This window comes from Taeniopygia guttata, chromosome 7 (genome assembly GCF_048771995.1).
Source record: "Taeniopygia guttata chromosome 7, bTaeGut7.mat, whole genome shotgun sequence".
NCBI classification, from domain to species: Eukaryota; Metazoa; Chordata; class Aves; order Passeriformes; family Estrildidae; genus Taeniopygia; species Taeniopygia guttata.
Window position 1 is genome coordinate 14,501,466 of NC_133032.1, and position 26,648 is coordinate 14,528,113.

The 26,648-nt window shown below is 37.1% G+C and overlaps 1 long non-coding RNA gene across 1 annotated transcript in view; it reads right to left on the reverse strand.

Moving 5' to 3' along the window:
* Positions 1–26,095, reverse strand: part of LOC140684523 (uncharacterized) — a 43,090-nt gene extending 16,995 nt beyond the window's left edge. The window contains exons 1-2 of the long non-coding RNA XR_012056897.1: positions 25,960–26,095; positions 23,225–23,491 (exon numbers count right to left, since the gene is read on the reverse strand). This is a non-coding gene — a long non-coding RNA (uncharacterized lncRNA). The remainder of the gene's footprint in view (positions 1–23,224; positions 23,492–25,959) is intronic.
* Between the last annotated feature and the right edge of the window lie 553 nt (positions 26,096–26,648).

The window sequence follows — 26,648 nt, forward strand, 5'->3', positions numbered from 1 at the left end:
TACGTTCAGTAAGAGAACCTTGAACACTTTCTTTATTATGAATAAAAATTACATAGAAATGAAACTCAGCTTCTAATAATATTGTTTAAGTACAAAAGAACAGGAATTTGTTCAACAAGGAAGAAATTGCAGGGCAGAAAATTTCCCATATAGCATGTACATTTTTGGGTACAATACATATATTCTGATGTATCAATTTTTATGAAATTGGCATTGTATATACAAAAGTACACCTCAAGAAGATATAAGTTATTTTTAGAGATTCAAAAGAAGCAGCAATTACAACCATTACTTTCTCTTCTTGTCAGGATCTCATGGTCTCTTGAAAATTTAGTTTGAAGGTCTCTCTGATTTCTAGATTAATTAGATAAGGAAACTGTACGATGTTTTGATGCATTTTATTTTATGTCTACTGTGTAGACCAGATAAATTAAATAGTTTTTTTCCATAAGCTTATATGTTGTATATGGTCTAAAGCAGATTGTAAATGAATTTTATTTATTTGGGGCATAAACCTTTTTTTGGTATCATTTTATGCCATTTCTTTATGTACCTATTGTTTCAATGAGTATGATGTCAGTGGAAGACTTCTGTTACTAAGGTCCTTGCTATAAAATGCATTACTCACAGAACTATTTCTGCTTCATAATGTAAACAGTGTTTCATTTCTTTATAATGGTTCAGTTTAAACAGTTATACTTATCTCTATCACTACAGTGCAGTGTTGGTACATTCTGATTCTTGTTAAAGCTGATAACTTTTTTCTGTGTTTCAGATCTTCAAACTCAATTGCTTTGGACTTACTAAGTGGCCATTTTCTTTTGTTCAGTATGCCTTTTTCAAACAAATGTTTTGCAAGTATTTAGTATGAATCATTGCAAGTTTCTATCAAGTGGCCTGAGTGCTAACATCCATGCCAACCTTGGCCAACACTGCTCAAACACTCCTAAAACCAGCTCAGCTGCACATGCTCCAGTACAAACACAGTCCTGTGCAGTGCTCAGTGCTCTTCCCCTAAGGCAGAGACACAAGATAAAATAATTGTGCTTTTTTAATATAAAAGTAGTTCTATAGGTGAATTAGCCATGTATTCAAAATCAAGTACAAGGGAGATAACTCTATTACCACACACCACATTATTAAATTTACTATTAATTATTGCAAGACCTAGATGTGTGTTTTGATTTCCAGCTTCATGAGCCTTTTTCTCCTAAAGCAAATCTATTTCATTTTAGCAAGTTCTGTCCTGATGCAAGACATTGAAGTTTCCTCACCTTCTTAGCCTATTCCACAACAATCATAAACCCTTTTCTGATTTATTTTCCAAATTTATTACTGACCAATAAATACAAAAAAGATAGCACACGGTCTAATTCCATATCTGTCAAAGTCAATACAGAATCCAGGAGGCTCCTAACTTACAAAGGAAGTTATAGGTTTTGTTTCAGAAATGAGAATTTATTCACATTTCACATTTATTTACTGACAGAAAGTTGACTACATTGTTACTGAACTAAAAATACCGACTGGATGGCATAAATACAAAACCAACTATGCTTTCAAAGGCCAATTACTTGCTGTTTACTTGTAACTTGTGAGAATCTTCAGAACAAGCTGGAACTGTTTTAAGATCAGCCCTTGAAACAGGAAATGGGTATTAAAAATGTTGGACAATATGATCATTGAACACCTCCTCACTTCATGCACGACATGCTTTACAGGCATTCCCAACATCCAATGAGTAAAGTAATACTGAAAAAGCTGCAAAAAAACATACCATTTGTCAAAGAGAGCAGGAAAGATCCAGAACACAGGCAAATCCTAGAACTGTCATGGATAAATGAAAAGTCTGTCAAGTTTAGTTTTTTGTCCCCCATGGTGGCCAAAAGACAACTAAGATTGGACAGAAAGAATAGAACAGTCCTTAAAGGTACTTAAAAAATAATGTCAACAAGAATTGAATCAATTTAATTTAAAAAAATTATTCAACTCCTTAGCTACAGTTTGAAATAATTTTTTGAGTCATATATGGGTCAAAATTAACACTGGAATCTGAAGACAATCTCTAGCCAGTGTCAAAATTTAGCCTGAAGCTTTAGATAGAACTTTTGCTTTGTGCAGTTACCAGCAACAGCTAAAAAAAAAAGTGATAAAGACAGAAAAATAGTAAATTTTGTTAACTGTTTTTTTTAATTGCACCTTCACGTAGGGAACTAATATTCCCTTGATATGGCTAAATGATTCCTAACAACAAAACACCTGGTAGGACTGTGCTGTAATAGAGAAGTCTTCTTAAGGTACCTGAGTGATAGGTTTATCACTGAGCCAATGCCAAACACTGGATAGTGCTAAAAGAAAAGTACTGTCTACTTTTGGAGACCATAAGGCTTTAAGAACCGATCTTGAATTGCAAGAGAAACAACAGATATAATTCATGTTATGCTGAACCTGCTTCTGCATAACTGACATTAAAAAAATTTCACAGTAATTTAATTATTTTACTATTTTAATACCAAAAGTAATTCAATTTTTACTACTATATATTTGATCAGAATAAAATAGAACATATTTAATGAATTTAATTAATCTAATTAATCTGTGCAGAGAAAAGTTACTGTCACTAAGACAACAGTATAGTAGAAACCAAACCAGTATTTTGAATAGTCACTGAAGGTGACTGAAATTGTGTGTGTAAGGGTATCTATAATGCACTGTAGGCAAGAACATTGGCACTGGAGAAATGATCACTATTTCAGAAGGCACATGCTAACTGCTGCAAGAAATGTCAAAAAAGCAGTACTTGGGCCTTAATAAGTAGCACCATGAAGCAGGGCATTAGGAGTGAATTCTCCATAGACAAAATCACTGCAGTGTGCTGTGTGCTTATAAAAGTGTTCCAACCAGAAAGTGTCAAAATTTCTGATTAATTAGAAACAAGTGCCTCTTGTCCTTGCTTTAAAAATGCACATTTATTTCATGCTTCCTTTAAAATAATAATTGATTGAAAAACTGCTTTGTGATGATTACTGTTAAAGAGGGAGAAAATAAAGATGAAAAAGCAAAAAGGGAGATGACGTGTAGGAGCTGATTCACACACAGAACATGTTCAGTGTTTCTTGTTCACTATACTTCCCCTGACAGCAGAAATACTTTGTATACCCACTTTGATTAGCATGAGTAGACATACAGCATTAATTCCCAGAGGGATGTTAGACATTCAAGGAGAGCAGATGACTGATCATATAAACAGCAGCAGACAATATATTAATAAATCAGCAGTATTTCCAAGAGTGCCAAGTGACACTTGGCAAGTGATAGTATCTAACTTCACAATACACATTACTGATGTTTTTGAATTGCCAAAAAGAAGCAATAGTTCACTCATATTAATGGTATTTTCTGCTTTAGTAGGTTCCAAGAGTATCTCTACTGTAGCCAACTCAAGTCACCTTCTATCTCAGATATGTCTCAGCTATCCAAGACCATTCCCACCTAATCTTGTAATAATACCTTTAATTTTCATTATTGTCCTTTTGATATTCAAGTAGTATCTGTCTACAATAAATCATCAGTGGAGCTCAAAACATTCTTATACAGAATCCTAGGCTATGTGCACATTTTCTCAGATTACATGAAGGCAATTGGTACTGACTTTACAGAACATCATAACTGATGGAAAAGCTGTTGCTCCTCATAAAGCCATAAAATGAAATATAAAGCCTTTCCCAGACAGCTGGAGAACAGGTTCACTCAGGCCATTTATATCAGATAGCCACAGGGGTCTAAAATAATGTAAAAGTGATTCTTGGTAGCTACCATACAGATGGTATCCTCTTTCTTTTGGGGTCCAATAGGATAGGGAAAAGTAATACAACTTGCAGTAGGCCTCAGGTGTTCACAAAACAGAGGGGAGAGAAGAGGGAGGATAAAAGTCAAGCCACAGAACAACTGCAAGTTCTTCATCACTCCAATTTTCACTTATAGTCTGAGTGCCAGGAAGGGTAGGGACCAATACAAAAAGCTGTGGTGTAGAAGTCTTTGATCTTCTTTTCCTACTAGGAATCTAAATTGATAGTCAGAACACTAATGCTGCTAAGTTGGAGGAGCTACAGAGGTATCACATCAGACAGTCAAAATAAATCCACTATGTTTTGACACACTGCATAAATTACGTCCTCTTATGTACTACCACAGAAATAGGATAAAGAAAAACAAGCTGAACCTGAAGCCAAGTCCTATTTCTCTGGAGTGTAACACAACATTGTCCCACTTGCCATATTCACTAGGGAGATGAGTGAAATCTCCACAGTGACCTAGTACAGCTGTTCACTTGATGCTTTTCAGGTAAATTGCTAAACTTAGGTTCAATTCAGGTGTTTGTCACTGCCAGCCTGGAGGCTGCACCAGAAAATAGCAGTTTCTGAAATAACTGAACTTGAAGGTCAGCTAACTGATACTGCCTTAATCAATAAAAAAATTGACCCAGCAAATAAACTGGTAGGTTTCTCTAAAGCAAACCATATGGTTAGCCTGACAACCCTGCCCACAAATTTGTCAGTAACTCATAAAATATTGCACAGTATTAAGAAGCTGCTGGAGATCTGGCAATAAAGTAATGTTGAACAGCTCCTTTATGTACATGCCTGGATAGATTTCCAAATAAGACAGCACAAAATGCATCAAATATACATATACTGAAAATCTCAGTCCCTCAAGTACATCTGAATCCCTTTGTGTTGCTCTAGCCACATAGAGACCAGAAACAAACTCAATTTCCCCAGCCAAAAACTTCCCTGTGTTTGTAGAACTCGTACAGAGTCCCTCTGGCAGACACAAAGCTGGCACTTCTACTCCAGCTTCTAGCATCAGAACAGAAGCACAAGGGGCACTGCTGGATTTCTGTCTTCTCTGTTGGCATGCTGCTATTTAGAGGACAGTTGAAAGACTTTAGATTATCTCCAAGACTGCCCTGAACTACAGTGAGTTAGCATAAGTCTAGTCTGGGAATCAAATGGGACTGCAAAACTCAAATATTCCAATTTTTTTTTTTCCCACTCTTGACCCATTAGTTACCAGGTATTCTACTTCTTGCTCACTCAATCTCTCTTCCTGTTGCAATTTCCAAGATCTTCCAAGCCCTTTGAATATGAAAATTTGACACTGGCATTAAAAAAAAGAGGTCTTAATTAATGTGAATTCTCAATTTATCTTAATTCAAAGGAAAAATATTACTAAAGAAAAGAGATTAGGTGCCCTCCTAAATCATCACATTTGAGCTTTAATCTCAAACAAACCCGGCAAACTTAGAGAATACTTTCTTTAGCTAGTTTTAATAACCTCTACATATTTCCTCAGATTCTGTCTCTAAATACTGAACTGTTCCCTTTCTTTCTGCTGGAAACAGCTTGGCTCACAGAGTGGCAGTTATGTATAATGATTATGGGATGCACTGCATCCCTCAAATAGATGCTTACCTTTACTTTGAATTCCTTAACAGCTGGACTGTTTTCTAACTTGCAATTTTTGTTGTGTGTGGCCAGCAACACAATATAAGCCTTTTGCACCAAGCTTCTTTTTCCTCAATGCTCTCAATTTTCCTAAAAAGCTGTTTGTAAAATGCCATGCAAATTAGAAGAGACTGAGAAACTTCTGTGGGTGGTGAGCATGTTAAAATAATAAATTCATCCCTAATGGCAATGTGGGAATAACAACTGTGCTTTGCCATTAGTCATGGATTGGAATCACACCTATCAGCCAGTAACATTATGCACAAATGTTTTCCCCCTCGATATCAGAGATTGTAGAAATATCCACTGGTTAACTGAGGGGTGGCTGCTCCACAAGAGGAGGTGAGCTGCAACAAGCCCAGCAGCAAGGTTGGTACCAGCCACAGCACCAAGGGGAGCTAGGAAGGGCAGTAGGAGCTCCAGGGCAGGGCCAGAGACGATGGCAGGGTCAGGCACAGCCCAAGTCACCCTGCACTTCTGCAGTGATTAGGCTGGTTCCTTTCCAGGAAAATAGAACTGCTCTGAATCTACTCTCAATGATCTAACAGTGGGGTTATCTGCTTTATGAAACAAGAAATGCATCACCCCTTCTGCTAACCATAAAATAGAACTTATTTACTTTAGAGAAGAGCTGGCCACTGTAACACATGCTGCCAACATGCACAGAACTAAACACCACTACCATGCTGAGGGCAATGCCACCATTGTACAGAAAATGCAGTTCCCACAATAGTTGAAAATCCAAATACGAAGCACAGCAAATCTGGCCTACCACTATCATGTAATTCAGGTTTTCTGTCTCTGGAGGCAGCCTCAACATCCTGTCTTTTTAATAAAAATCCTAAATCTATAAGAGCTAGGTTTTTAAAAACCTATGTAGATAGTTATTATGCAGAAAAAAAATAATGGATGTGATACATAATGATTTTTAGCTTTTTATGTATTTTTTCATATATTTGTAGCTTTGTAGACTGTTAATGCATAGTTATTACTTTTCCTGCCGTCTCCCATAGTTTAAAAAACCCTTAGTATTACATTCTTGAACTTCTGTGTAGGTTTTCAGAGTACTTGTTTGCTAACATGAAAGGCAGTTAGAAAAGATAAAGGGCATAAAAGAGACAGTGTTTGAAATACCTGTGCATGCAGTATTCTTAGTATACATATGATCTGATATCAAAGAACAGCAAGAAAAGAAAAAAGACCCTCTAAGATATTAGTAATTCTATCTAATCATACTCATCCATACTAGACTGACAAATCCATTAGAAATACCTAATAAGGAAAGACAAAATTACCTTCTTCTATATTTAATTCTATACACACATTTAAGGCTGCCCTAAGCCCTTCATAAAGCTTAATGTTACCTTCTAGCCCTTTCCCACTTTTTTTTAAAACTTAGAGATCTTACATGTGGAAATGTGTATTAATGATACATTAAGACTGCAGAATTATAAGAAATAGATCAGAAATACTTATTTCTCACATATACACGCCAATGACCTTGACATGACATTACTTTTTGCTGTGTGATCAACTCTACCTTTACATATGTAATATCCTAAGAATCACACATTTTGAACTTTCTGGATTTCAAAGGAAATCTGAGTCCCTACCAGTGCACAGATAGAGACTTCAGATTCCATTAATTTTTATCTTCTTTAGAACAGAACAAAGGAAATATTGTCAGTTACATTTGAAGAGACAAAATACATGCTTTCTGTTTTTTAAAGACAGTTAAAATACATTCAGGCTAAACAGTAGAGTCTTTCCTATAGAAGCAGAGGCTGGAGAAGAACTACTCAGCTTGTTGTCAGCAAAAGTAAAATGCAACTACAGCTGGAGAGGAGATTTTAAGCTGAGCATGGAGGTAGATAAGAACATCTGAAAGGTGAAGAGATTACACAAAAACTAAATCGATTGACACACAGTATTTTCCCTAGGCAATGCGTATCACAGGTAAAAGACTGAATTGCAAGAGGAGCACAACCTGTCTGCAGAAGGCATGACTCCTAGAATGCTGACAGAAAAATTCTGCTAGAGGCATTTCTGTAATTTATTGTTTGTTTTGCCTTGGGGGGAAGAGAGGAGACAAAAAAAAAAATAAAACACAAAAACAAAACCAAACCAAACCAACAAAAAAAAAAAACCCCGAAAAAATCACTGTACTGAAAATGTGTTCAATTTCATAAACAGGCACATACTTTATACATTCTTTTCTGTTCACAAGAAACCTAGTGTATGAGAGAAATAATGGAATTTCACAGCAATGACACCTGCCTGTCTCTTAACTCATTAATTGACTTTCTCTTCTTCTTCCTAGTCTCCATATTTAAAGCCCCTCTTGTCCTTTTCACTGTTTTTTTTTTAACCTTCTATTTTCTTTATTTTTTTTCCTCATTGTTAAAGTGTATTGTCCTAAATTACTCATACTCCGCTTTGCCAGACAAGATAATTCAGCATGACTTTCTCATAGAATCATAAAGGTTGAAAAAAGTTCTGAAGGTCACAGAAGCAAAGACTAGTCTGAGCTGGAAGGGATGCGCAAGGATCATCAAGTCCAACTCTTAAGTGAATGGCCCCAACCTTGACATTTTATCACCAGGTCAATACTAAGATCATCAAGTCCAACTTTATAATCACCAAGTTACTTTGCAATACTTTGCATTTGTATTATGTTTTTTAATTTGTATTATTTTGGAACACAAAATAATTTGTTGTATTTTGTTGGCAACCCTAGAACTAATTACTCTATAGGTGAAGGAGGGAGAATTAATTCTGACCAGCACAGAGAATGTTTTTTTCCCTCCCATCTGAGGATGCAATCGGTTCTCTGTGTACAAATAGATAACTCATATTTCCATAGGAAAACACCAACATAATTCTTAAAGTCAGATGGCTTTTAAGTATTAACTACGAGCATATAGAAAGTGAACTTTATCCGTTGAGTTTTTCATAAAGCAAGGACAGAATCTAAAAACTTTCATGAATGACAAGTTTTTCCATTATGTAATACTAGATATGGTGTAGGGTTCAAGTTTATTATCCACATGAGATCCATAACCTATGAATACAGTACTGTTAAAAAATGTCATTCCTCTCATAAAGTATATCCTTTCCAGCTGGGTGCAAGTTAAAATAGTTTGATATTTATGTTCTTGTGAAACTAAGGTGCAGATGGACGTAAAATTTGTCATGGAGCCCAGAAAAAAAGACATCTCCAGGGTATTTTTTTTCTACTACAGCAGCCACATACAATTTAATGTGTACTCCCAGAGCATTTAGTTCTTCTAAAAACAGTGTCAGCAAAATTTCTGGGTCTCTTTCATGAATATTTTAAAAATGTTAATCAGGCTGAAACATGAATGTTCTTTAGCAAGAAGGCTGCACCTCATCACTGAAGGTTTAACAAGAGGAAAGCAGCACAGAACTGCAGCTAAGTAGATTCCAGCAACACTTTTATTGCATACATAACTGGATCAACATTTTACTAATAGAGTTAAATTTCAAGCATTCAAGAAGCCTCAAAGTCCTGACATTCTGGAGTGTCACACAGCATACATACATATTGCTGACATTGCAAGCAATTTGCTCACAGTACAGCTCAAAGACTCTCAGAAATCTGTACTACAATATTTTTGCCTGAAGGGTGTCTCTCACTTTCAACAACTCCAGAAACCATATCAGAGAATCTGTCTGATTTAGAAAAAACAATTTTATAAAGCTTTACTTTAAAAAGCATCTGTTACAGCTCACATATTTAATACAAACCTGCAGCTAAAAACATCAACAAGTCCAGCAAAATAACACACCAGTGGTGGGGTGTAAGCACAGAGGATGCCACCTAACATGCATAACTCTACAGGTCATACCACTGTATTTCTATCCCTGCAAAGCAGTTACTAATTTCAATAAGAGCAGCATTATTGAAAAACATTGCTTTGGCACACTGAATCCTATGACATCTACTTCTTGACTAAAAGCTCCACTCTTCATCACTGTCTTTTCCCCTTAGGCATATTAAAGTCAAATTTTGAATTTATGTTATGTTGTCTCTCTCTCCCTCTAAATTATCTAAATATAGGAGTTTAAATTGAGATTTTTTTTTCTCAAAAAGACTGCACACATAACCAGCTTTCAGTTTCTTCTTTTACAAAGGAATTTCCTAATGTGGCAAAAAGGAAGAAAAACATGACCGATCCATTGATAAAATGGGAAACAGACATCCTAGGCAGGGCTTTTTTCTGTTTGTGCATCTCTCTCATATGAAGCCAACCAGAACTTTTTAGCAGCCACATGCTAATGACATGTTTACTTTATGAATACTAAGTTAAATCACAATGCCCGTAAAAGACTGGTCCGAGGTTACATGTTGTTGGTCTCATTTTATGACCTTATTTTTTTTTTTTACAAAAGCAACAGCAAATCAGAGAAATTCCAAGGAGGCTCACAGCAGTTTTACACCAAGCTCTTTACAAACATTAGAGACAGTCTCCAGGGCAGGGAGCTTACAAAAGAACACTTTGCTCCTGGAGGATCTGGGCACACACACTCTGAGTGGCCCAACTGCTGTCAAGCCTTGCGAAGCACTTATTCACATAGATATAAATGCTTCTGATTACAGTTCTACTGAACTAATTTTAAACCACTTAAACACCCTGCATTTAAAAGCACAGAACTTCTGGGCTGACAACAGTCCCAACTTCCCAATAACTCTGCAGTTGTGGCTATTTTGGGAGTCACTGGTGACAGCATGGCTTTAGCAGAGGTGCTGGGACCTGTACAGATGGGAGGGGATGAGGGGCCTTCTTACAATGCAGGATGTATCATTTATATCAAATGACAACTATTCAGCCAAATACCCAATCACTCTCCATCCCAGTCTGGCTGGATAATGTATATTAAAAAAAAACAATCCTTACACAAAAAGTTTCTGGTTTCCCATGTGGGGGATGACATAGTCAAAATTGTCATCCTCCCTGTATGCTGGGATGGGGGTGCCCCTCCTGATGTGCTGCTGCCTTTGTGGGTGGGGGTGGCCCGTCGTGCCCCTTGTCACCAGAGCAGATGCTGGAAACAGCAGCACTGCCACAAAAAGGCAGCCTCATATATGTGAGTAGGGGAAGGGCCTTTCACATCTAATAACCTCTGGGTAAGCTGGTTTTTTCACTTGAAAAAGCTGCACATCCTTGATTGTTGGTAGAGACTATGCCCTTGTGCTGGTTTCAGATGGGATAGAGCTAATTTTCATCTCAGTGGCGGGTAGGGAGCTGTATGTGGGTTTGTGCTGAACACAGGGTTGACAATATAGAGATGTTTTGCTATTGCTGAGCAGGGCTTGCACAGAGACAAGGCCTTCTCTGCTTTTTATGCAGCCATGCAGGAGAGGAAGCTGAGGGTTTCATGGGAGGTTGGGAGGGGACACGGCCAGGACAGCTGCCCCAGCTGCCCACAGGCATATCCCACACCATGTGCTGTCATGCTCAGCACGCAAACCCGAGGGAAGAAGGGGAAGGGGAGATGTTTGGGGTGACAGTGTTTGTCTCCCCAAGTCACTGTTACGTGTGGTGCAGCCCTGGCTGTCCTGGAGGTGGCTGAGCAGCAGCCTGCCCATGGGACCTGGTGCATGGATGCCTTGTTTGGCTTTGTTTGTGTGCAAGGCTTTTATTTTATACATTAAATTGTCTGTACCTCAACCCCTGAGTTCTGTGTCTTTTACCATTCAGTTCTCTCCCCGATTCTGCTGGTGGGGCAGTGAGCAAGTGACTGTCTGGGGCTTGGCTGCTGGCAGGGATTATTGCCCCTAATAGGACAAATGGTTGTCACACACATACAGGACTAGAAACAGATGATAAAAATTACCAAATTCACCTGAAAGTATCACATCTTAATGTCTTGGAACTCTTTCACTTTTAGAAGCTTTACTGCATTATGCAAGCCAGACTATCATTTTTAAATTCTTAAGATAAATGCTCTGGTGTATTCTCCCAGCCACAATTCTCAGGTAGCTGCTTACCCCAGCCTGTAAAAAACTTGAGCTGAAAGGAAAGCCATACTGACAGAATTATTACTTTTTCCTTATTTAGTATTCTCCCTATCAGTCTCCTTGTTGAAAAATCGCTCTTAACTTAAACTTCATTAGAGAAAACAAGGAAATCTTTAACAGGTTTGTGTGAATCCAAACATTTTGTCTTTCCAATTAAAGAATGAGGGAGTGCAGCAATAAATAAATAAAATAAGCACTGTGGTGGGGACTGCCTGCCACAGCTGACAAGGATTAGGAGACACACTCAAAGCACGGCAGCCTCAGAACAGCACTGCTGCCAGTCTGCAATCCAGTCTGGTTTGGGAAGACAAGGAAGAGCAAGAAGGGAAGCCTTGATGCATGCTAAAAATCCCAATCCTGATATCAAACTCTTATTGGATTATTTTTAAGGCTTCCTTTTAATACCAAAAGTAATGCTAATGTCTGAAATGATGTGCCCATGCACCCTAAATAACAGCCCTCACATTTTAAAAGAATTCTGAATCCCAGCAGGACCACTGACTCCACTGGAGCCACATTAATACACTGCAGAAAACTCATCACATTCTTGTAAAAATCCTTTTCCTGCAATACAGAAGGAGAGTTGAAAGCAGTAATACCATGGACTGGCAGTAAAAATGACAAAGAGCAGATTGGGAGGCCCTACAAATGAGTTCACTCATCCAATGAATTTTAAATCAAGCCTACACAGTCACCACTGAGTCTGTGAGGTGGGAGATCTTACAGAAAATTAGTGAAACTGTGGATATTATTTCATGACCTGCTTAAAAGAGTATAACTAAATGCTGCTAAAAGGTTAGGCTCGGTATTCCCTCTACCTTCAATTCTCAAAGAAATATTCATTCTGTGTAAGCAGAGACCAGAGAGCACTTTCATGTCCTCTGTGGCAGGCCCTGAACACATGTAATGCCCAAGGACTAACATCTCTGGTTAGCACTGTCCTTTGCTTCTAAGGAGGCTTTTCTGTAAGAGCTCACAGAGCATATCCTCCTTCTTCCTTCCTAGCACCTTAATTATCTTGTGGTTATACAGAATTAATATTTCATTGGCGAGCTAATCAAAATCAATTAGCCATAACTTTGATTAGTAATCACAAAATTATTTCCCTTCTTAAGAAGAAAGATGTCATTGTCCCTATAAATTAAATTACAAAAAACTATAAATTAGAAATATAAATTAAACTATGAATTAGATTACAAAAATTATGATTGACTTTCTTGACAATAAGGACATATCAGGCTTGAGATAAGCAGCTTCTGAAGTTGTAAATTAATCTCATTCAGAAAAAAACATTGTACATCATTGCATACACTGGAAAATGGGTCCTCTGTTAGGGCATCACCAGCATACAAATATACTGTGACTTATGATGAAATCATTCAATGAGGAAGAAAGTGAAAGGAGGCAAATTATCTCAGAGGCAGGAAAGTGAATTCAGTGGCATTACAGTCCAAATATCTTTACAGAAGTTTAATGGAAAGACGTAGTGAGCAAATATGCTCCCCACCATGACTGTCTAGAAGGTGCACAAACCCCGTCCCTTCCATTGAGATCGTTTCAGTAATGAAGCAAATTAAAGTAGATGCCTTTATGCCAAATTAAACATTCCTCTTTTATGGGCAGGGTGGTGGGATTGCTTTGGTTCTGTGTTTAATATTGTCAAAACTGACAACCAAGGCTACGCCTGTGTTGACTGATCCCAGCATACCAGACTGTAACACACTGAAGCTCCCATGTGCTGAACTACAGGAAGAAGAAATACAAAATGCATTTACTTCCAGGAGATACTCACAAGCTCATCATAAAAATAATTTGATGCAATAATATTAAATATTCATATATTCAAGAGAGTTATAACTGCTCCACTAAAACATTTTTCCTTATGAAGGCACATGGCAATACTTACTAAAATAACTGAAATAATGTAAACAATAAATATTAGTAATACTGTCTTTCATGTGGAAAATCCTTCTCATGAAAGTCTCAGAAAGATGGTTGAGATAACTACAGTATACTTGTTTCAAGATCCCTCAGTATGGAACTCCCTTCTAACTTAGATGCAGCAGTATTATGAATAAAATCCATCATACAGAAAACAATGTCATACATCATTTCACCAGCCATTCCTGAGAGACGTTAAATGCAAAATTAAGGCATCCTATGTATTTTTCTCTATAATGGAGGGTGAGTGATTAAGCACAGTGAGCTCTGGTTTCTAGAGTTGGAGGGGTGACCATCCACTGTCACCAGCTCGGCTTCTAAGGGATGCCACTGTCTCTTGCAATCACATAAGGGTTATTTCCAATTAATTATAATAATGGAATTATTATTAACATATTCATAACACATTCTTTCCAACAAGCTAGCCAGTTGCAATTTTTCAATTTGAAAATAACTGACCAATTAAAGAGTTACCCAATTTGAGTGAATCATACCATAATCCTGGGAATTTCAACCAGATTTGTAACACATGTTGCCAAGGCTTGCTCTGCTGACAAGTTCACAAAATGGTACTGCTTTGCACACTGATTCTTATATTCCTGCCAAGATGAAGCTGTAACAGTTACATGTAGCTGCAATTCAGGGCTCATAGAACACTGCCTACAGTGATGAGGTTATAAACCCCTTACTTCCATTTCACTTGCTCTATCTGTGCAGGAAAACCTCCCCCAGAATCCTACTTTGAAATAATCATCTAACTCAGAACTCCTTATTTAAACTCAAGTATAAGGGATTTTTGTTAAAACTCAACAGTAAAACTATTTTTTTTGTGCACCCTCCTCCTGCAATATATTCCCAAAGACATTTATTAACTGTCAGCCAAATACAAATGTAGAACAGACGGTCCCTAAAGTAGACAGGTAATGTGCATCTCTGGGTCACCTTTTATCATAACCATGAGGAACAAGTAGCGGTAATTCAGGTTATGTCATTATAGATTTTTTTCCTGATTCTCTGTAGAATGAGATCTATGTAGCAAAGAGATCTATGTAGAATTTCTCTCCACTTTCACTAAGAACAAGTTTACGAAGAAAGCCACTTTCAGAGGACTGAAATGTACATAAAATAGCCTCACAATGACTGTCCTTGAAGACTTACCACGAATGACAGAAAGCTGGTATTAATCAAGAAAATTCTTATTTTAAAACATAATCTTACTGTTAAAAAAATGTAAGAGATGAAATAGATTTTCTTAAGCAAAAGCTAAATACAATAAATTGCTTAATTTCCTCTGTAGTTCCAGTTAGGCTGCTTTAAAATTATATAGGAGCATTCTACCAGTTCACAAGGACAGACCTGGGGGAGTGCATGGAAATTGTGGAGGTGTAGCAGTGAGATGGATAATCCTCAGAACAGGGATTTCCACTCAGCAATATTTGCCATGAGCTTTCTGAACTTTCAGTTTAAAACACACCATGAAACAAGAGGCCTAATTCCCTGTCACCTTGTAGTCATTTAGCCATGATCAAACTTGAGACAGGGAAAAATCCTGCACAGTGATTTGGCAATTCTGTGTACTACCTACAAAGAAGTAAATATAACTGGCAAGGGCAAGATAGAGGACATTCTACACACAGACTTTTACCCACCTCTCATTAGACACCAGACTGAAGCATGAGTCACATACAATCAACTTGCAGCATAATAAGTTTTATTCCTGTATAAGTTTTGTTACTATTTCAAAGGTATGAGGGAAAACTGAAAGAGTTTTAAAATAAATTTGTTATTTTGTACATTCTATGGTCTCCTGTTTTTAAGGCAAGATTTCATATCATTTTTATATATTACAAAAAATGTGGCACAAGAGTGGAACAAGAGAGTACCTTAGTGTATTGTACTCTTTGCTGAAGAGTCCTTTAAACTTCTGTTGGACAAGGAGCTTTAGACTGAAAGTCAAAAAAGTTTCAATTACACTAAAGAAGGAAAAACTAGTGTAAATCAAAGAAAACCAAGCATGGCATGCCAGAGATGACTGAACACTTATTCCTGCCCAGCTAGCTATGCAGGAAAACCTCAAGTTAACCAAGTAACTGAGAGTAACAATGTAAAACAGGTGCTGCCTATGTGTGGGTACAGCATAGTACCCCCAAAAATATGTCCCTAATGACACCAAGTCATTTGGGGAGAGGTTGCAGAACATGCTGTGTCCTTGTCTTCCTGGCTGCAGTCCTTGGAAGAGGAATTCTGAAGGCAAGGTTTGCTGTGCTTAGGAGCACATGCCTGCTCACCAGGTCAGCAGCCCAGAAAACCCAGAATTCAGCTGTTTTTCCACAGTGCTGAGGTCAGTAAATGTCAAAAGGCAGCACCTGTTGACCACAGTCTTCACCTGATAAAATGCAATTGGGACAGATGTGGACAGAGTGAAAAGGAGTAGAAGATCTTAGAAAATTTTTCTAATGTTTTTCCTGTATGACTTATACTCTGTACTTTTGGTCCACAATGAAACTGTTTAAAAGCAATTCCACCTATTGTTAAGAAAGCCAGCTGCATTGGAATGTGGTATCTTTTGATGGTTTGAATTATATTAATTGACATAGTACTTTATTATCCCTTTGACTTACAACTTACCAATTGTGCTTTTTCTCCAAACCCTTCCTAGGTACTTAAGAACCAACAATTTTTTACTGGAAGGTGCTTTGTTTCCTGCCAACAAGCACTGAAACAAAAGCTGTTGCCTGCAGCCTTTGCCAGTGCTAAGCAGTGTAAGGTGAGCACACACAGCACAGCCAGAGGCAGGGCAGAAAGCATACCTTACCTCCATGCCTCACTAAATAATACATTGGCAACGCAAGCACGCAAGAGATTTGGTGTCCTGTAACTACTGTCAGACGTGTGTCCATCAAGCCTCATGTTCGTTAGTCAAATGAGACCAATGAATTAGAGAATGTTCAAAATGGTCTTTCTTTAAATCTGCTCAAAATGAATGCAGCACAGCCACAACTGGAAAACTTGACTGAGAAGAACACAGCGGTAAGAAACTCACTGCAAATATGCAGTTTGTGCTTTTTAATTTGGTTGGTTTTTTTTGTTTTGTTTTGTTTTCATAACTAGGATGTCTACTGGGGGGCCTGATACTGCTCATGGAATAAATGAGAATGATAGGATAAAAAGAAAAATAATAAGCATGTCTTTCCTCAATCCCATTAATATGAATTATGCACCTTCTAGTCCTCTCTTATTAGATGATAAAATGTGTTGATTTTGCTAGTAAAGTATGAGAAATTATTGTTTCAGTGTGATTTGCCTTAAAATACTGGAACCTTGTTACACCAGCTAGAACAGCACCTGTGATAAAGTTGAAACAACATTTAAAGCTTTATTACTTACCTATGCATATTTGTATCAGGATAAAGGTTGGCATGTTAAATGATAGCCCCAAATAATGTATTTTCTCAAAATATGACTAGGAATTTGGAAGTGCTTTACATTTTATAATAATGAAGAACAATTTCAGCTCTTCATAAACTTGTCTGAGTTGCTTTTGTTAAGAAGTGTCTGAAATGTAAATGAAGAAATGTTACAGATACTGGAGGCTCTGCTTACCTGCAGCAGAAACTGCAAGTTTTTCAAGCAACGGTGTCAGAAACGTGCACATGAATGCTATACAGTCCTCATTTGCAATGTGCTGTTTTTTCATAATTTATCCCAATATGTCCTATGGAGCCTCATGCCAGGGATTCCTGAGAGTGCAGATTAATTGGAATCAGAGTGAAACAGAAAGGGAGGTCTCAGACACAGGAGCTGGATGAAGTAGTATGGCAGATCATGAAAAGGACTTGTCAGATCTTGTCCTCAAAAGATTTTTGGGGTTTTTGGTATGAGGGTCTTCTTTGTGTTGTGGTTTGTTTTGTTAGGGGTTTTTGTAAATTTTTTGTTTGTTTGGGTTTTTTTTTTTTTTTTTGTCAATTGAGAAGGAAATTCAACTCAATATGCAGTGGCAATTGCCGGTTATTTGACAACAAACTTTTCTAAAGTTAGTAGAGGACTAACCAATATAATATGCGTGATCGTATCATCCCATGGGGATACAAGCAACACTGTTCACAAATAGTTCTACAAGTAAACTGCATCAGTTTGATCTTCCCTAGTGAACAAATAAAAGAATTTACATGTAAAAAACATTTAAGATAGCAAGAATATGATAAAGACGCAGGTAGCCATTTTGCCAAAGGAATGCAGAGCAGAACATACATTGTTTTCCTCAACAGCTTTTCTTGAATGCAAATGTTCATCTACTAATGGAATACACAGTCTGTGAACAGTAGAGGAGGGCATGTCTCATTGACAGTGCAAGAAAAACAATACCAATTCAATATCCTACTGTGAAGACAGATTTATCAACAATTTCTGATTTAAAAAAATCCGGACATTTACCAGATCCCTGCAATCCATGAGCCTACAGAATTTACAGGCCTTCCTGTTGCTCTTTGTTCAAGAAAAGTATAAATCTATCAGGTTTATGACATGAAATAAAGAATTACTGTAAGTCCCTTATTAAATTAATAGGAGACAGATACAAAAGACCCCAGAGAAAAAACACACACCAAAAAAAGAAAACCTATAATGTGACTGCAGTGTTTGAATGCTGTACCATCACTGGCCTCATAAAACAAACACATGAATGCAAAAGGCTTATAGGTAACGTTCACAAAGACCTACTTGTGAAGGTTCTATAGCATTTTAGGTACTTTCTTCACAAAAACTCCATCATCCATTTCTGCTAGAATGACTGCTCATGATTTTTTCATACTGTAACCTTGACTTTTCCACTTTCTGCCACAGAAGCACACTTGAGTCTCCAAATCAAGGAAAATGAGAGGACAATGCTTCCTGCAAAATTTTAATCTGACTGAAACCTTTGTCCTATCACATTAACAATAAATACATTGCTCATTTTTATGGGATCTTACTTACCTATTATGAGCAGGCGTGACAGGACTGAAAACATGACAGTAACAGACTATAAATTCTGCCTTGCCACCAGTTCCATTCATGGGTGGGCTCCTATTATGCCCATCCTGGGAAGAGGAAAGTCACAGACCCAGATCCAAATTTGCCAGCATTTCAGCTAATTGGATAATGTAGTATGTCTATTGTCACTATGAGATAGTAAATCAAGATATGTTTGGGGGAGAAATAAATAGGCCAGAGGACAAATATAAACAGCTGAGAGACAAAAATAGCAGACACAAAAGAAAAAAGCTTGATACTTGATAAAATCAGAAGTATCTGTTCTCCCTGTCATTTAAATAAGATAATATTACAGATAGACAGTAAAAGTTAAAAAACTACAACCAGCAGAACCAGTATGAAATTATAATAATGACTTAGATGAAAGTCAAAATCTGTTCTTTTCTCATTTCCTTTATTTTCTTCCTACGTTTTCAGAAAGGCACTACATTTCAGTAGTGCCTAAAGATGCTAAAAAAGCTCAGGTAACAATGAAAATAAATTACAATCCTAGATATCAAATACGTTACTTGACATAAATTATTGTTAGTATTCTACAGTGGTTGAATCTACTATGAACAAGTAGGGAAAGAAATTAGAAGATCAAAGACACCAGCAATAAAAATTTTGAAAACCTCAAATGACTTCTAGAGCACTCCCAAACCTAGTTTGGGTTTTTTGTTTTGTTCTCCCCTCCTTCCCCAAGTTTCAGAGGTACATTTTCACTAAAATACATATTTAGAAAGTGACTAAAAGTCAAGTTTGGGCCTATGTTCAAATTTATTCTGGACACAAATGCAGAATTACAATGAAATCTCTTTTGGGGTTGGAATCCAATTTTATAGATTACTGAATTTCCACACAATTTTCCTTCATCCAATGCATGCACTTGAACAAGGCAGATATTCATTTTATCCACTATCAGGCACAGGTACCACACTAGACAAGAGTAAAAGAAGCTACCACGATTGTTAACAGTATTTTGAGATCTGTGAGGGAGAGGCAGGTGCACTCCAGACTATTTTTGAAAGAAGCGTAACACATACCCTGAAAATTACTGAAACCAGCAAAAGGACCTACCAACAATGAAGCAAAATACAGGAGAATGTGGGTATTGCATAAGCACTCCCAAGCAAATTAGGAAAACCCTTCTCCACAGCCTAAAGTCAGTCCTTAGATGCAACATAAATCAGGTGTATTTCTAACCTACAGCTGTGAGTTAGGATAAACATTCTTGCAACTGGGGAATTAACAGCTGTTCTTCATTTTGGGCCAGAAGCCAGACCCATTTAGCATCTTCACTGTAAGAAATATATATGGTAGGGGAAGGAAGGATGTCACTCTAGCTTGAAGGAAGGGCTGGGAGACAGCTGGTATCAGTTAAGGAAAACTAGCAGGATATTAACCACAATCACAATGTAGTTCTGACAAAAAACTAAAGGAGAAATAAGTCTTGGGACAACTTCTGCTTGTACAGAAGATGGAAAATGTGAGTGAAGAAACTCCTTTCCATATTGTTCAAGAAAAGTGGACCCTGAAGTCTCCTTCTAAAATTACTCTTGGAATACATCAAGTACCCAGCACTCCTCATGTATTTTTAATCCTAAGTAAAATATTACAGACCACATTAATTCTGGTTAAAAAAATTACTTAAAAACTAAAGTCAACTCCCAACAATGCAGATTAAATTAAACTCTATCAAACATAAGAAGATGTTACACACATAAAAGAATTCCTTTCCAAAAGAAAGGAACTCATGAATTGAGATTTTAGTTAGTAGTTGGGCTAAAGCCCTTGTTAACAGTTCTTTCTCATTGCTATTTTAAATTCACATTATTTTTACTTAAATCTCCTTTAGAATGAGATGCGAAAACTTACATTGGAGTGTTTGCTACAGGGCAAAAAAAAAAAAAAAATCAAACCTGTTGGGAGCCGACTTCAGGAAAAGGGGAGCAGAATTTGTCAACTGGTGCAAAATAACAGAACAGGAATTTTCCTTCCCAAGTGTATCATAAGAAAGACAGAATAAGTCTTTGTGATCTTTGTGAGATCAGAAAGGCTGGATATCAACACTTAGCAATTTACCTGACAAGAGTTACAGTGCAATTAGGAGAACTACCCTGGGTTATGTTTCCAGGCTACCCAAGCAGTCTCTCAGCTAATGCAGTAGCCCTTCTCTCCCAGCTGATTTAAAATGCTATGACTCAACCCACAACACAGACAGCTGTATCAGGTCTTAAAGAAATCAGCAGTCACCTGTCACAACAGCTTTCACGCAGCACACACTGATTACCAGGCACTCATTCATTAACCCCACTTTGTTTGGAATTCTCACTAATTGCATGCTTGCTCCTTTTCCATTCATGATAGACAGCAATTCTGCTGTCAAGCTGAAGAATGAAATGTCTAAACAGCACCTTTAATTCACTCTATAATTCACATATTCCTCTTGTATGAACACACTGAACCCTTTCACCAATTCCTACTGGATCTGCTCTTACTGGATCTCACATCTTCCATTGGGAAGTGGCTTCTGTCCCAGCCACCAGTTTGTGTCCCAACCTGTCCTGCGACCCACAAGGGCTCCTGAACTTCTCTGTGGTGGCTTCTGCTGGCACCATGCACTGGCCTCTGACCCAGGTGCATTTTGCATTGGCAGGGCATGCTGGAGCTGGCAGACTTGCCCCTGCAGAAGGGCTCCGTGGAGCTCCTCAAGCAGAGATGGGAATCTGCCAACGCTACGAGACCAGGCCTGATGTTCCAGCACTCGCCACTCCCACCATCCCTGGTGCCAGACAGGATCGCCCTGGAGAAGATGCCATCAGACAGCAGGAGGGCAGATGTGTTTAAGGAGGAGACCCCAGGTGGATCTCAGCTGGTGGAGCACGTCCCTGTCACCGTGGAGGAGCTGCGGAGCCACTTTGAGGCACTGGGCGGCAGGAAGGTGAGTGGCTGGGCGGGGGGGATGGAGAGGGCCCGGAGTGGCTTTCCCAGGCTCACACTGCCCCTCTGCTCTGCCCTGCTGGGAATGGGAAGCACTGGCCACAGTGCCCATGGATGTCCTGTGGACTGTTTGCATCTGTTAACAGTGATTGTCATTATCTATTATTATCTATCGCTTTCCTTACTGTGTAATTTTATTGGTCTGTTTCATTTTAATGGTTTCTGACTGGTGCTAATTGCCAAGCTATCAGGTAAATTAGTGTGCAGTTGTGTTTGGCTTGTGCTTTTTAGAAGAGGAAATAGCCAAGATATTTCACAGAATCACAGAATAATCTGAGTTGGAAGGGACCCACATGGATCGTCAACTCTTAAGTTAATGGCCTGAGCAGGGATCAAATACACAACCTTGGCATTATTAGCACCATACTCTGACCAACTGAGTGAATCTCGGGGTCTCATATTAATGCTGAGAGAAGAATTCCCAAATGAAACTATTGACAAACACTCCAAAACTTTCTGAAGCATTTGCTTATTTTTAGAGCAGTACTGGTTCCCTTCCGATGAGAAGCTTGCTGTCATTTTACACATTGGCTTTCCCTGGCATTAACATGACAGGCCTGGTCAAATTGCAACCTTTATTTGGCATCAGATTTTTGTCTGAGAAACATCTCTGATTTCTTTGAACTATATGGGGAGAAGCTAGACTTTTTTTGGAACATAAAAAATGCTTCATAGAAGTAAAGGATACTGAAAAGGTTAGTAATCTTATTTAAGATAAGGTGACTTCATACATTATTGTAGCTAGAAAATCTTTCACCAACTTTTACCTCTTCTGCATGAAAACTGAAATTCCCCTGCAAGGTTTGGTTCCTGATGGAGTATTTTATACCTTCCACATTTTAATTCCTCACTTTTTGTTCACTATCAGTTTAAAAACAAAAAATAAATAAAAAATCCCCTTTGAATAACTTATATCCCACTTCACAATTAAAGACATATTAATACTTGATTTTATAATGTGTTCTGCTTCAGGATGACCCTGCCAGTCCATGCAGTCAAGTCATTTACCCATTTCATTTTAATACCCAGGGTGATTTAAACATGGCTTTCTGGTCCAGAAACTGCAGTTCAGAATAATACATGCTGACAATTATATAATTCATACACAAAACTGAGGTACTAAAAGGTATTATAAAGCTTTTTTATGTGAACAGTAAAATACAAATACATGTGATTCATGAAAAAATCTTTTCATTGGCTTTAAACATATAACACACAAAGTAACAGGAACCAATAAAGTAAAGGTTAAAACTTTAAGGGGTTATTGAGCACTTTAAAGACCATATAAAATAGCCATAGACTGCTTCCAAGTGGCATGCTCAAATGCTTTTTATGTGGAGACCTTTTTGGTTGATCCTAGAATTTTTTTAAGGTCTCAAAATAAACTTTTTCCCTCTGAAACAAATCATTCAGTTTTGCAAACACAATCAATCTTGTAGGAGCAAATTGGTTCTATTTTTAGTCTTATTGGAATGAAGAGTTCCTTACTGAGTGAGAAAGAATAATATTTTGGACTTAAACAGCATTATTCTCTTGAGAGAATTAAAGACTTTTCTTTCAACAATACTGAAGATATTTAAAGGTGTCTATTAAGCATTTGATGTGTATCAAGCTAATGCTAAAGACTTAAGAGGTTAGAGTTAACAGTAGTATTTTTTAATATTAATTATTGCTAAGTATTTTAGTAGTTAAATATTATATCATGAGATAAAAAACTTACCATGAAAAACAAAATTTGTATTAGGATGCCTTCAGAAGGTACATCTTGACTATTCTTCTATTATCAAGTAGTGACTGACACAAGAAGATACTTATATCACAATATAGTAAAAGGCCATGGAAAGGTTTCAGCTCTCTGACTGCTTAAGATTCAATCTCTTTCAGCCACAGTACATTTCCATGGGCAGGAGGAGGGAAAAATGAAGAATGAGATGATGCATTTTCCCTGGATTTTTGTAGCAGTTTCACCCAGAAGCCATCAAGAAGGCTAGAACAAAATTAGAAACAGCAATATGTAAAACTAAGTCAAAGCCATAGAAATTCACAGTGAAATCTGAAAAATTTAAACAAAATGCCAGTGAACTACATCAGTTACCTTATGCACAAAGGAGTATCTTTACTGTCATTATACTCAGAAAAAGACTGCCAAATGTTGGACCCCTATTTGGACTATCTCTTGACTAACCAGACTTTCAACACTGGGTCTGGTTTATTACATTATTCCACAGGAAAACCAGATTTTATTTTGAGGCAAAATACTGCTGATTAAACATTCTAAAATCTCTCACTTTGGTTGCATTTTCACTGCAGTGCTATTATTTGTATATGTACAAAATTAATAGAGAAAATCAGGTCAATTAAATCACACTAAACCATAAACCCACTTCTTAAAGAACTAGATCAATCCTATCCAGAACATTCTGATGCTTCAGAAGAGAAAGACATCATTACAGACAGCTGCAAATGTATTAAGACTTTGCCCAACCCTGTTTATTTGGATGAAATGAATGCTTCATATTGCAATAAATAACACAAAACGAGGAAATAGTCAGTAAATACCAAGTTCAGTGATTTTGAAACTAAATTACTTGGTTGTTGAAACTAAATTACTGAGGTTGTCCCAGTAGAACTTGGATGTATTTCTTTCTTAGGAGTATTAATAAGTTAATAATCGAGTCTAGTTTTGGAGCCTTTTAATTTAGGCCTATTGTATCGGGTCTGTCTGTATCTTTTCATTATTTAGACATAAACTCTTAAATAATCCCATTCTGTTAAAATGAAAAGTACTTCCCCTTTTCTATAGGAAAAAATATTTCTTAGGAAGAAACAATGTATTAAAACATCAATTTACTATACTGGTAAGTATAGTAAAGACATGGAAATGCCAAAGCAACTAAGACATGGAAATGCTAAAGCAACTAAGGCCCATGTTTTCTGCAAAGTAATTATGTATGTTTTTCTTAAAATATGTGCAAAAATCCCAACTGACGAAGTAATTTCATGCTTACTTCTTAGAGAAACCTATTCAAAGAACTCATTAAAATAATTCATTTAAATAATCTGGTATATGGTCATAAAATTGTGTCCTTTGCTGAAAACACATGAACTGCTGCCAGAAAGTAAATGAAGGCAACTGATGTTTAATGTAAAAGGTTAGACCTTCATTAAAATTGTCTAAACAAGCAACATCTTTTTTTCCTTTAGCACACTCAGAAACATTTATATTAATTTAGCATAGCCACATAATGTGGAAAAGAATGGAAACCCCATGAAAACTGTAGGCCGTTTTTGTACCCTGTTAGCACTTGCATTGTTTCTATTTTTGCTATGGATGAATGAAAGGGAATGAGTACACAGGATAGCCCCAAAATTCCCCTTGTTGAAAAGCTTGCTATTAAGGGGAGTGCTGTATGGTCAGCCATACAGCACATATGGATTAGATAGAAGCATACAGATGGATTTTGGCTTCATCTCTTCCTTAACTCATTCTTTTTGTTACACATGCATTCCCCCTTACGTTTTCATCAACATTTTCTAATGTCAAAATATTTCACAAGGAAAGACCAAATTAAAGGAACTTTAATTGCAGATCATGAAGAATAGCTTTTGGTTAAAACTCCATTTTTTCTTCTTTTTTTCCCATTAAGAGGAAAGCTTTTTAATTTCTAAGTACATGTGTCAGCTCTTTACAGGTGACTTAAAATTATCTGAAGAAACAATCATCATCTCACTTCAGTTATTCTTATTTTACTCTTCTCTCAACTTGCCTGGCTTTTCACAGTTTGGAAGATGTATTAAATTTTGCCTTTCTAGAAAGCGTATGTCAGACTTCTCACTGGCATTTGCAATGTTTTACATTAGGAAAATCAGCTGTTCTAATGGTAAAAATGAAGCTTCCCAAACCTCCTTTGTTCACAAACAGTTCCCCAAAATATTACACTATGTAATGCATTTGTGTGTATATATATATATTTATATATATAGATACATAAAGTACATTGTATAATGTACTGCTGTTCCTCCCTATTTAATCAGTGAATTGGCACAGACTCACATTCCATCCCTGTTCATCACCTGCAGTTCTTCAGCTATTCTGAGGTATATTCTACATTACACCATTCCACTTGTTGGTATAACTTTATGCAAAACTGGATTTGAAATTAGCACAAATGGTTCACTCTTGGGACGCATCAACATGTCAGACCTCCTCCTCCACCATACCTGTTAAATGGTTTCTCTAGAGGTCCCTGCAACTTGTTTCACTACTTGCCTAATTATTAAGCAACCATGCTTCGGTCAAACTTTTGTATGTGTTCCAAATAAAAAGTGATAATATTTTTCTTTAGCAGATAATTAAGAACGCTTTTATTCTTCTACCTTCAATTCAGCTTTACCATTCTGTGCTTTATTTGGAGGTGTGGACAGCAGAGGAAACAATCTGTAATGGGATCTCACCTTACAAGGGTAGAATCATCCCCTTTTCCTCACAGTGAGAGAAGTTACTGATTGATCTGCAGCTCATGACAAGTGCATCAAATGCCACTTCCCAGGATGACTGAATTTCCTAGGAAGGCAATCTAAAGATCACAGTTATTTCTGGAACAGAGAAGTATTTAAATAGGACTCTTTAAAACCACAAAGCACATCTCTAGGAGATTAGGTCCAAATTATTTAATGCTGTTAAACACCATAATTACATGGTAACAGATATCCCTACAAACTTGAAAATATATACAACAGATTAACAGGTATTGTAGAAGTCTAGAAAATGAAAAGAGTGTATAACACAAAAGACTTTTTAGAAATGAAAGGCTTCTGACAGTTTTTGAGATTTCCAGGATTTCTACCCATATCACTACAGATATGACAGAGTTTTGCCTTTAGGTCTTTCAGTAAAGACCATTGGTGTTAAAGAGCAGTATCATTCTATTTTGTGATTATTAAATAGAGCAAACAGAGAAGAATCTCATTCACTTCAGGAAAACTGACAAAAAGAAAATATCAAGTTGAGTTTTTCTTTCAATGCTAGTACCGTAATATAAATCTATTTGTAGAATAGACGTATCTATGTTTCTACATGAACCATATGAAAAAACAATAAAGTGTATGGAAATAAAGACAAACATGTTTCCTTTTGCTCTTCC